The sequence below is a fragment of the Balaenoptera borealis genome, assembly GCF_965194805.1.
Source record: "Balaenoptera borealis genome assembly, chromosome: 6".
Classification (NCBI taxonomy): domain Eukaryota; kingdom Metazoa; phylum Chordata; class Mammalia; order Artiodactyla; family Balaenopteridae; genus Balaenoptera; species Balaenoptera borealis.
In genome coordinates, this window is record NC_138863.1 from 85,247,474 (window position 1) to 85,259,585 (window position 12,112).

The 12,112-nt window shown below is 35.5% G+C and overlaps 1 long non-coding RNA gene across 1 annotated transcript in view; it reads right to left on the reverse strand.

The window, feature by feature from the left end:
• LOC309631158 overlaps positions 1 to 11,581 on the reverse strand; it is a 163,096-nt gene extending 151,515 nt beyond the window's left edge. Inside the window, exon 1 of the long non-coding RNA XR_014246110.1 lies at positions 11,315 to 11,581. This is a non-coding gene — a long non-coding RNA (uncharacterized lncRNA). The remainder of the gene's footprint in view (positions 1 to 11,314) is intronic.
• Positions 11,582 to 12,112: the final 531 nt, after the last annotated feature.

Here is a 12,112-nt window from a genome sequence, read left to right on the forward strand (position 1 = left end):
ATATTCATCAGTGATATTGGTCTGTAATTTTCTTTTTTTGTAGTATCTTTGTCTGGTTTTGGTATCAGGGTGATGGTGGCCTCATAGAATGAGTTCGGGAGTGTTCCTTTCTCTGGAATTTTTTGGAAGAGTTTGAGAAGGATAGGTGTTATCTCTTCCCTAAATGTTTGATAGAATTCACCAGTGAAGCCATCTGGTCTTGGACTTTTGTTTGCTGTGACCCAAGATGTGATCTATCCTGGAGAATGTTCCGTGCACACTTGAGAAGAAAGTGTAATCTGCTGTTTTTGGATGGAATGTCCTATAAATATCAATTAAATCTATCTGGTCTATTGTGCCATTTAAAGCTTGTGTTTCTTTATTTTCTGTTTCGATGATCTGTCCATTGGTGTAAGTGAGGTGTTAAAGTCTCCCACTATTATTGTGTTACTGTCGATTTCCTCTTTTACAGTTGTTAGCAGTTGCCTGATGTATTGAGGTGCTCCTATGTTGGGTGCATATATATTTATAATTGTTATCTCTCTTCTGGGATTGATCCCTTGATCATTATGTACTGTCCTTCCTTGTCTCTTGTAACATTCTTTATTTTAAAGTTGATTTTATCTGATATGAGTATTGCTACTCCAGCTTTCTTTTGATTTCCATTTGCATGGAATATCTTTTTCCATCCCCTCACTTTCAGTCTGTATGTGTCCCTAGGTCTGAAGTGGGTCTCTTGTAGACAGCATATATATGGGTCTTGTTTTTTGTATCCATTCAGCAAGCCTGTATGTTTTGGATGGAGCATTTAATCCATTCACGTTTAAGGTAATTATTGATATGTATGTTCCTATTACCATTTTCTTAATTGTTTTGGGGTTTTTTTGTAGGTCCTTTTCTTCTCTCATGTTTCCCACTTAGAGAAGTTCCTTTAGCATTTGTTGTAGAGCTGGTTTGGTGGTGCTGAATTCTCTTAGCTTTTGCTTGTCTGTAAAGCTTTTGATTTCTTCATTGAATCTGAATGAGATCCTTGCCAGTTAGAGTAATCTTGGTTGTAGGTTCTTCCCTTTCATCACTTTAAGTATATCATGCCACTCCCTTCTGGCTTGTAGAGTTTCTGCTGAGAAATCAGCTGTTAACCTTATGGGAGTTTCCTTGTATGTTATTAGTCGTTTTTCCCTTGCTGCGTTCAATAATTTTTCTTTGTCTTTAACTTTTGCCTATTTGATTACTATGTGTCACGGTGTGTTTCTCCTTGGGTTTATCCTGTATGGGACTCTCTGCGCCTCCTGGACTTGAGTGGCTATTTCCTTTCCCATGTTAGGGAAATTTTCGACTATAATCTCTTCAAATATTTTCTTGGGTCCTTTCTCTCTCTCTTCTCCTTCTGGGACCCCTATAATGTGTATGTTGCTGTGTTAATGTTGTCCCAGAGGTCTCTTAGGCTGTCTTCATATCTTTTCATTCTTTTTTCTTTTTTCTGTTCCGCAGCAGTGAATTCCACCATTCTGTCTTCCAGGTCACTTATCCATTCTTCTGCCTCAGTTATTCTGCTATTGATTCCTTCTAGTGTAGTTTTCATTTCCGTTATTGTATTGTTCATCTCTGTTTGTTTGTTCTTTAATTCTTCTAGGTCTTTGTTAAATATTTCTTGCATCTTCTCGATCTTTGCCTCCATTCTTTTTCTGAAGTCTTGGATCATCTTCACTATCATTATTCTGCATTCTTTTTCTGGAAGGTTGCCTATCTCCACTTCATTTAGTTGTTTTCTGGGGTTTTATCTTGTTCTTTCATCTGGTACATAGCCCTCTGCCTTTTCATATTGTCTATCTTTCTGTGAATGTGGTTTTTGTTTCACAGGCTACAGGATTGTGGTTCTTCTTGCTTCTGCTGTCTGCCCTCTGGTGGATGAGGCTATGAGGCTTGTGCAAGTTTCCTGATGGAAGGGACTGGTGGTGGGTAGAGCTGGCTGTTGCTCTGGTGGGCAGAGCTCAGTAAAACTTTAATCTGCTTGTCTGCTGATGAGTGGGGCTGAGTTCCCTCCCTGTTGGTTGTTTGGCCTGAGGAGACCCAACACTGGAGCCTACCCCACCTCTTTGGTGGGGCTAATGGTGGACTCTGGGAGGGCTCATGCCCAGGAGTACTTCCCAGAACTTCTGCTGCCAGTGTCCTTGTCCTCATGGTGAGACACAGCCACTCCCTGCCTCTGCAGGAGACCCTCCAACACTAGCAAGTAGGTCTGGTTCAGTCTCCCCTGGGGTCACTGCTCCTTCCCCTGGGTCCCGATGTGCACACTACTTTGTGTGTGCTCTCCAAGAGTGGAGTCTCTGTTTCCCCCAGTTCTGTCAAAGTGCTGTAATCAAATCCCGCTAGCCTTCAACGTCTGATTCTCTAGGATTTCCTCCTCCCATTGCTGGACCCCCAGGTTGGGAAGCCTGACATGGGGCTCAGAACCTTCACTCCAGTGGGTGAACTTCTGTGGTATAAGTGTTCTCCAGTCTGTGAGTCACCCACCCAGCAGTTATGGGATTTGATTTTAGTGTGATTGCTCCCCTCCTACTGTCTCATTGTGGCTTCTCCTTTGTCTTTGGATGTGGAGTATCTTTTTTGGTGAGTTCCAGTGTCTTCCTGTTGATGATCGTTCAGCAGTTAGCTGTGATTCCAGTGCTCTTGCAAGTGGGACTGAGAGCACATCCTTCTACTCTGCCATGTTGAACCAATCTCATCTTAATTTTTTAAACATGAGTTTTTATTTCTCAGCGATAAATGCCCAGAAGTGAAATTACTGGGTTGTATGGTTTTTACATGTTTAATTTCCTTAAACTGCAAAACTGTTTTATAGAGTGGCTGAACCATTTTACATTTCCACCAGCAACATATGAGTAATCCAATTTCTCTTCATCTTCATGAGCATTTAGTTTTACCACTATTTTTTAATTTCAGTCATTCTGGTAGGTATGTGATGATATCTTGTAGTTTTAATTTGCATTTCCCTAATGACTAATTATGTTGAACATTACTGAATGAACTTATTTGCCATGTATATATCCTCTTCAGTGAAATGTCTGATCATGTCTTTTGCCTATTTTCTAATTGGATTGCTTGGGTTGTTACTGTTAAATTTTAACAGTTTTTTACATGTTCTAGAGAGTATTCTTTGGTAAGATATATGGTTTGTAAATATTTTCTCCAAGTCTGTGGTGTGTTTGTTTTTTCATCCTCTTAAAAGCATCTTTGGCAGAGCAAAAGTTTTTAGTTTTGTTGAAATACAATTCATTTTTCCTTCTATGGATCATGCTTTTAGACCCCAAATATTTTCTCCTATAATTTTTCCAAAAGTTTCATAATTTTATGTTTACATTTAAGTCAATGATGCATTTTGAGATAATTTTTATTTTAGATATAAGGTCTTGGTCAAGGTTATATTTTTGCCTATTGTCATTCAATTGCTCCAGCACCTTTTGTTGAAAAGGCCATCCTTCCTCCATTAAATTGTTTTTGCATCTTTTTAAAATTCAGTTGAGCATACTTGTGTGATTCTAATTCTGGGTTCTTTATTGTATTCCATTGATCTATATGTATGTTCACCAATGCCACACAGTCTTGAATGCTTTAGCTATATAATAATTTTTGAAATTGGGTAGACTGATTTCTCCCTTTTCATTCTCTTTTTATAAAAATTGTGTTAACTATTCTAGTTCCTTTGCCTTTCCATATAAATTTCACAATAATCTTCTCTATATCTACAAAATAATTTTGTTGGCATTTTAATAACAGTTGCATTAAACCTATATGTCAATTTGAACACAATTGAAATCTTTATTATTTTGAGTCTTCCAATCCATGAGCACAGTTTATCTATCTATTTATTTAGATCTTTGGTATCTTTCAGCAGCATGTTGTATTTTTCAGCATATAAGTCCTGTACATATTGTTTTAGGTTCACACCTAAGTATTTCTCTCTTTTTTTGAGCAATCCTGTCATTGTGTTTTTACTTTTGGTGTCCAATATGCTCATTGTTAGCACATAGAAAGACAATTCCTTTTTGGACATTTATCTTGTATCCATCAAACTTGCTGAACTCACTTATTTTCTAGGCGTTTTTAAGAAGAATCTTAGGAATTTTCTATGTAGACAATCATGTCATCTGCAAAGAGGAAGAGTTTCATTTCTTCCTTTCCAACCTGCATGGCATTTATTTCCTTTGCCAACCTTATTGCACTGGCTAGGACTTCTAGCACTATGTTGAATAACAATAGTGAAAGCAGATATGCTTGCCTTGCTCCTGACTGTGAGGGAAAAGCAGTCTAATTCTTCATTATTAAGTATTGGCTGTAGGTTTTTTATAGGGGCTCTTTATCATATTGAAGAAATTTCCCTCTATTCCTATTTTTCTAAGAGTTTTTGTCATGAATGGCTATTGAATTTTGTCAAATGCTTTTTTCTGTATCAATTGGTATGATCATATGTTTTTTCTACTTTAGCCTGTTAATATAGTAGATTATATTAATAGTTTTTTTAATATTGAAGCAATCTTACATCACTGTAATAAACCCCACTTAGTCATGGCATATAATTATTTTTATATACTTCCTAATTCTGCTTGCTAACATTATGTTAAAAATTTTTGTGTCTGACTCATGAGGGATATCAGACCATAGTTTTCTTTTTCTTTACTGTCTTCATCTAGTTTTGGTATTAGTGTAATGTCAGCTTAATAAAATAAATTAGCATATATTACATATCTTCTCTTTTCTAGAAGAGACTGTGTATAATTTCTGTTAGTTCTTTTTTAAAATTCAGTGGAATTCCCCAGTGAAATGATTTGGGCCTGGCAATTTCTCTTTCATGGGTTTTAAAATTATGAATTCAATTTTCTTAATAGTTACAGGACTACTCAAATTATCTATTTCATATTTGGTAATTTGTGGTAGTTTGTGCTGTTCAAGAAATTGGTCCATTTCATCTAAGTTGCCAAATTTATCTGAGAAGATTTGTTCATAGCATTCTATTATTTTTCTTTTGATGTCTGCAGGGTCCATAGCTAAATACCCTATTTATTAATCTGTTGGTAAATTTTGCCTTCTCTCTTTTTTCTTTACCAGTTGGTAAATTTTATTGATCTCTGCAAAAAAAAAGCAGGTTTTTGCTTGACTGTTTTACTCATTTCTGTTTCATTTATTTCTGCTCTTATTTTCATTATTTCCTTCTATCTGGTTGCTATAAGTATATTTGATCTTCTCTTTCTAGATTCTTAAGCAGTAGTAAAAATTATTGATTTGAGATTTTCTCTTTTCTCATGTATTTAGTGCTACAAATTTCCCTCTCATTACTGGTTTAGCTGTGTCACATAAATGTTTGGTATATTATATTTTCATTTTTATTCAGTTTTATATATATATTTTTTGAGACTTTCTTTTTGACCCATAAATTATTTAGAAGTCTGCTGTTTCTAAGTATTTGGAGAATTTCCTGTTATTTTTCTGGTTTTGATTTCTAGTTTGATTTTATTTGGGTCAGAGAACAAATTTTGTATAATTTCAATTCTTTTAACATTATCAAGATTGTTATATGGCCCAAGATATGATATATTTTTCTGTCCTATTCCCCCTGTCCTTCCAGGACTCCATAATATAACAGATCTTTAGCTATTGTCCTAGAGGGCTTAAGTCTCTGTTGATTTTTTTTCCAGTCTATTTTCTCTTCATTATTCAAATTGGGAAATTTTTATTGTCTATATTCAACTTCACTGATTCTTTATTCCCTCCTTTCTGCTGTTGAGCCCATTTACTGTTTTTAATTTAATTTTATTTTTCAATTCTAAATTGCTATTTCATTTTTCTTTTGTGTTCTATTTATATGCTGAAATTTTCTATCTCTTTACTAAGATTTTAAAAATTTGTTTCAACTGTGTATTTACTTGGTCATTGAAGCATTTTTATGATGGCTGTTTTAAAAATCTTTTGTCAAATAACTCTAAAATCTCTGCAGATATTCTTGGTATTGGCATTTAATGATTGTCTGTTTTCATTCTAGCTGAGACTTGCCTGAACCTTGGTAGGACTAGTTATTTTTTATTGAACTTGGACTTCGGGTTATCATGTTATGAAACTCTGGATATTATTTAAATCTTTTGATTTCTGCTGCCTTCCTCTCATGCCACTCCAACAAGGGAGTATGGGGCACACTACATCACTACTAGTTTGGGATAGCAGTCCCAATTCCCCACTCAGCCTCTGTTCACACTCAAGGGGGTTTGAAATCACATGGTGCCCAGGTGGAATCAGTAGAGTCCCAGCAGATAGCCAGAACTCCCACCCCTGCCCAGGAGTATTAGGGAGCACTTCTGTAACTTTTTATATCACATCTGTACCTAAAATAATACAAGCACATCCAAGTCTAGACACTTCAATGATAATATCTTCAAATCATTAATAGTCATCACTAGTAAAAAAAATCAGAAACAGGTGTTACAACTTTAAAATCAATGTTTAAAACTGTTCAAAAATTAAAACAGTTAAAAATTAGAGTTAGTGGATCTGAAAGGTCTTCCATTTATTGACACATGTAATGCTGAAATTTCTTTTAATAATTTTGAATACAACAGAATTTTCCCATCAAGATCCAATTTATGAATGTACATATAGTTAGCGCAGTTACCGTACAGCTATCATGAAAAAAATTAAAAGAGCAGAACTAGTCCACAATAAGATAGATGAATTCAATATACGTAAAACAATGGTAGGGCCACCCCCCTCTGCTCTGACTCCAACTCACTGCCACTCAACCAACCGAGTTCCCACCCCAGGCACAACTGGGGCTACATAATTTCCTCCCTGGAAATCTGAAATAAATTCCAAAAGATCTTTATTCAAAATGGACACAGTGAACTCTGCAACTGGACCTGAAGTAGTTGTCTCCTACCTTCGCTGCTGAGCCTGGAGCACCACAGCAAAGGAGCAGATACCAGATGTTACTCTCCTGCTGACCATCTGTGGGTTTTCACTGTAAGACCCAGCCTGGCAGGGTGTTTAAGGCCAAATATATACAGCCTACAGGCAACAGGCCAAGAAGTCTAGTTATTCTGGTCCTGACCAGACAGGGGCCCACCAGCTTGTGCTGTACTGAGCACATAGGGTTCCACTAGATTATGTAACTTCATGTGCCAAAAACCATACACAATCTGAAACCATGCCATTTTTTCTTCTGGCATGACAAAACGCTCATCTCATATGACAGAAGACAAGCAAACATTCGCAGCAAGGTAAATGTTTTTAAAAACAAATCTTGTTTTCCTACAGATATTATGATAAGTCATGGGGCATAAAATCCTCAAAATGTTCATGGTGATGGAATACTTACAAGCCTTTCAAGATTTGATAAGGAAAAGACAGAGCTATTGGCCAGACCCATGCACACTAGTTATCCAATATCAAGGGAAGCATTGAAATTTCTAAGAGCCTTAGTCACTGAGCAGATCATTTTTTCCCAGGTACCCTGAAGTACTGCTTAGCTAGTTACAAAATCACCACTTCATCATGCCTATCATGTGACCTTCTCCTAAACTGAGCAGATAATTGACCCTCTCTCTCTCTCTAAAATAAGGGTTCTTGGCATTTCTAGGTTCTCAACAAAGTTTTCAAGGGTACATCTTGAACAAAAATCACTGGACATTGTATTGTATTTTTCATAAAGCCTATTTTAAAAATGTGTTACATTATACTTTTTATACTTATTTTTCAAAAATGTTTACTGTTGATAAATGAGAGAATTATAATAAGAGGTATTATATTTTCATTGTTCTTTTCATTAAATAGAAAATTGCTAATTCTACATCAGTCCTTATTTTTATTTAATTTTACTGGTCTATAACGTGCAAGTCAGGGAGACATGTTACAGAATAACTATTATCATTTCTTTTGCCTTGCACACAATTCAGACTATATTTCAAAATTAATTTTCCAAATTCAAGATTAAAAAGAATGGTCTAAAAGATGTAACAACTAAAAGAATGGAAGTCAAATAATATCCTTTGCAGGTTGTTTTCATATTTAAGAGTAGCAAAGCTGTTGTGTGAAAATTGTCTATAAAAATATATCCGAAACAAAAATAATAAAACAAAAATATCAAGAGGCCCAACCTATGGGATGGCTTGAAATATCATTACGTGCCAAATGACTGGTGTTTTTTGGAGGTGCACAAACTAATGCAATCCCTGTTAGCACAACACAGCAACTGGAGTTACATCTTGGCATTCCTTCAGAGGGGTCCCCATTGACAGCTATAGAAACAAATTAGTTCTCACTTTGTTTTTAATTTTAGTTGTCACTAACAATGCCTCCACCTTCTGGCTTAGCATCTCAATATTAACTTACAAGCATGAACAGGAAATTAATCAAGGAATGTGTGGGGATTTATTTTCCAGCAGCTGAGATATTGAAGGTGAGGTCAGAGAAAATACTTGTTGGTATGGGACAGTAATTAGTTTCAGACAGAAGGTACAGAACTGCAATCTTAGCTACAACTGTTCATAGCTGGTGTCTCATCTCAATTAATGAAATATATATATATATATATATATATATATATATATATATATATATATAGAACCACAAGAGTATATTGAGTTGAAGATTCTTGCTTAACAGTCCAGACTGGGGCTGTCTTGTCAGCACTGCTGATACCTTCAAAGATGATAAGTATCTTTTTCCAGAAAATGCTATTTGTTTTGTGCTTTGCTGCTGCTTCTTCGGCTTCCCCTTCTCCTTCCCCTGCTCCTTCCCCTTTTCCTTCTTCTTCTTCTTCCTCAACTATTATCAGTCTCTGCTACAAAGCTATGTTCAAGGGGCATGTTTGACCCAAGCAAAACAGAATACTCCTTCTAAATACCATGACTGATAATGGACTGTAAAGGGGATATTGTTCACTTATAAAAGTTGTGAAGTATAAACAAAAGAAAATAGGACTCTGAGCTGAGAGACAAGATTAGTTCTAACTCTCCTGCTATCCAGCTAGATAACTTTGGACGTCCAGTGCTTTTATTTCCATTTCTGGACCCTGATGCCAATATTCATTCTATATTTTCTCACAAGGTGTTTGTGAGAAATATATTTCTCTTTTATTATTTATTTATTAATATAAATTAAACTTTTATTAACATTTTAAAGTTTGAAACTTCTAAACAGAAATCTCTTTCCCTTTCAACAGTAGAAACTGTTGTCTCCTTTTACTCTTGGGGGCTATAATCAATATGCCTAATTGGATCTCTGCATTATAATTTTGAGGACAACTGAGGTCTAGACCAGTGAATTTTCAAGGATGAGCACATTAGGTTTACTGGGAATGCAAATGCATGCCCCCCACCCCAGACCTGCTGAGTCAGAATCTCTTAAGTTAGGTCTACTCAGGAATCTGTATTTTTAACAAGCTTGAAAAGTGATCCCAACAGTCACTTAAGTCTGAGCAGCCTTGGTCTAGACTGCCTACTGGCAGAGGATAGAGACAGAGCCTAGACTAAACTCCATAGCCCCAGATTTCTAAATCAGATCTCTTTAAACTACACAAATGTAAGCATTTCTATTATCTAAACCACAATTTGACTTTTATGTTGGCTCTGTGGTTTTGTAAAGCGTTGCTGTTAGGGAGACCACACGAAAAAGACTGTGTTGTTTGTTGTCTATAGCTTTTACATATGTTATCTGTATGAGTCCTCAAATAAAAGAAACATTTTTACATTCTTGCAGGCGTAACCCTGAACCGTAACTTTCTAACTTTCTATGTTTAGTGCATTCGTATACAAAGTCAGAGGTCCTAAATGCTATATTTGTTATCTGACAAAATGTTAAATGAAGGCAAGAAGAGACTCAAGTTTCAAGCCTTCTGTAAACTAGATTCTCAACTATTGAGGTATATGGTGTAGCTATCCTTAAAAGAAAGATTCTTAACTGGAATAATTCCATATGAACAAACTTCTCCTTATCTCAGCAAACAGTTTGCAATACTAAAATGATCCCTCTCTCTCTTTATTGAAATGTTTTGAAATTGAATTGAGTGGGAAAATAAGCAAGAGTTCTGTTCCTCTTGGAGCCATTTGGTCACTAAAAAGTGACCAAACTTCAGAATAATTAGCTTTGGTGATGGTTTTAAGTTCAATGTAAGCCCAGAATATTGCTTCCTTCTGCCCTAAGACTAGTCAGATAAGACTAGAGGAGCTGAAACTTCGGCCAGTCCCCTAATTGCCAGCAATCTTGTCTTTTAACTTTAGTATTCAGAATAAGTACTATTGTTTTCTATACATGTATTACTATTTTTAAAAAGACCTAAATAGACATTTCCCCCAAGAAGATATACAGATTGCCAACAAACACATGAAAGGATGTTCAGCTTCATTAATCATTAGAGAAAGGCAAATCAAAACTACAATGAGGTATCACCTCCCACCAGTCAGAATGGCCATTATCAAAAAATCTACAAACAATAAATGCTGGAGAGGGTGTGGAGAAAAGGGAACCCTCTTGCACTGTTGGTGGGAATGTAAATTGATACAGCCACTATGGAGAACAGTATGGAGACTCCTTAAAAAACTAAAAATAGAACTACCATATGACCCAGCAATCCCACTACTGGGCATATACCCTGAGAAAACCATAAATCAAAAAGCGTCATGTACCACAATGTTCATCGCAGCACTATTTACAATAGCCGGGACATGGAAGCAACCTAAGTGTCCATCGACAGATGATTGGATAAAGAAGATGTGATACACACACACACACAAACACAAACAGTGGAATACTATGCAGCCGTAAAAAATGAATGAAATAATGACATTTGCAGCAACATGGATGACCCAGAGATTATCATACTAAGTGAAATAAGTCAAAAAGAGAAAGACACATATCATATGATATCACTTATATGTGGAATATAAAATATGATGCAAATGAACTTACTTATGAAACAGAAACAGACTCACAGACATAGAGAACAGACTTGTGGTTGCCAAGGGGGAGAGGGCTGGGAGAGGGATGGATTAGGAGTTTGGGATTAGCAGATGTAAACTATTATATATAGAATGAATAAACGACAAAGTCCTACTGTATAGCACAAGGAATAATAACCCATAATGGAAAAGAATATGAAAAAGAATATATATATATATATATATATATATATATATATATATATATATATATATACACACATATATATGTATAAAACTGCACCACTTTGCTGTACACCAGAAACTAACACAATACTATAAATCAACTATACTTCAATTAAAACAATTTTTCTAAAAAGTGAGAAATTGGGAAACCCATAGCATTTACCTACCTCAAGATGTTGACATCCTAAATTCTAATTTTCTTACTTCTTCAACTTCCTCATCATGCTGTCTTCTGTCACCGCAAGACACACTCTATCAGAAATAAAACAGAAAAACAACTGCTTAAGGATTCATTATGTACTAGAAATTGTGTCTAATCAAATTGTATTAAATTCCTTTGCAAATAAAAACAATATTTACCAGGGACCTGACCAACGTATTTTAAGGAGAATTTAAAAATTACAAACACAGTATCAAAATAGACATAAGATGTTTATATAAATACTATATCATTCTAAGCATTCATAACAATCCCCTCTTTCTAGAGTATTCAAATGAAACACAAATACATTAACTCAATAATAACAATAATAAATAACTCAATACAAGAATAAAGAAATGGAGAATGGTGGAATACAGTAAGACAATAACAGGTAAACATTTTCAATCAATTTAATTATCAACTTTTTTCATCCACCAAATTACATCTGTGTATTTGGGCCTGTAAAAAGTAAGATGGTCTGAAATCTAGAATAAAGGAAGTCAGGTGTGATTAGTTTGGAAAAGGTATAAGTAAACTAAATTATTTAGCAGAGGTTGAGAGAAAAAAAATAAGATTTAATCAATGATGTGAAGAGAGAATCTGGTTAGATCAATAGTGTATGATATTCAGGGCCAGCTCCTAGACGAAACCATGAGGAGACCAAATTTTCCATTGCTTTTCTCCTGGCCCTTGGTGACTGGTGACTGTCCAGGGACTTGACACTATGCTTCTCAGTGGACATCTATGTGGTAATCAGAACACT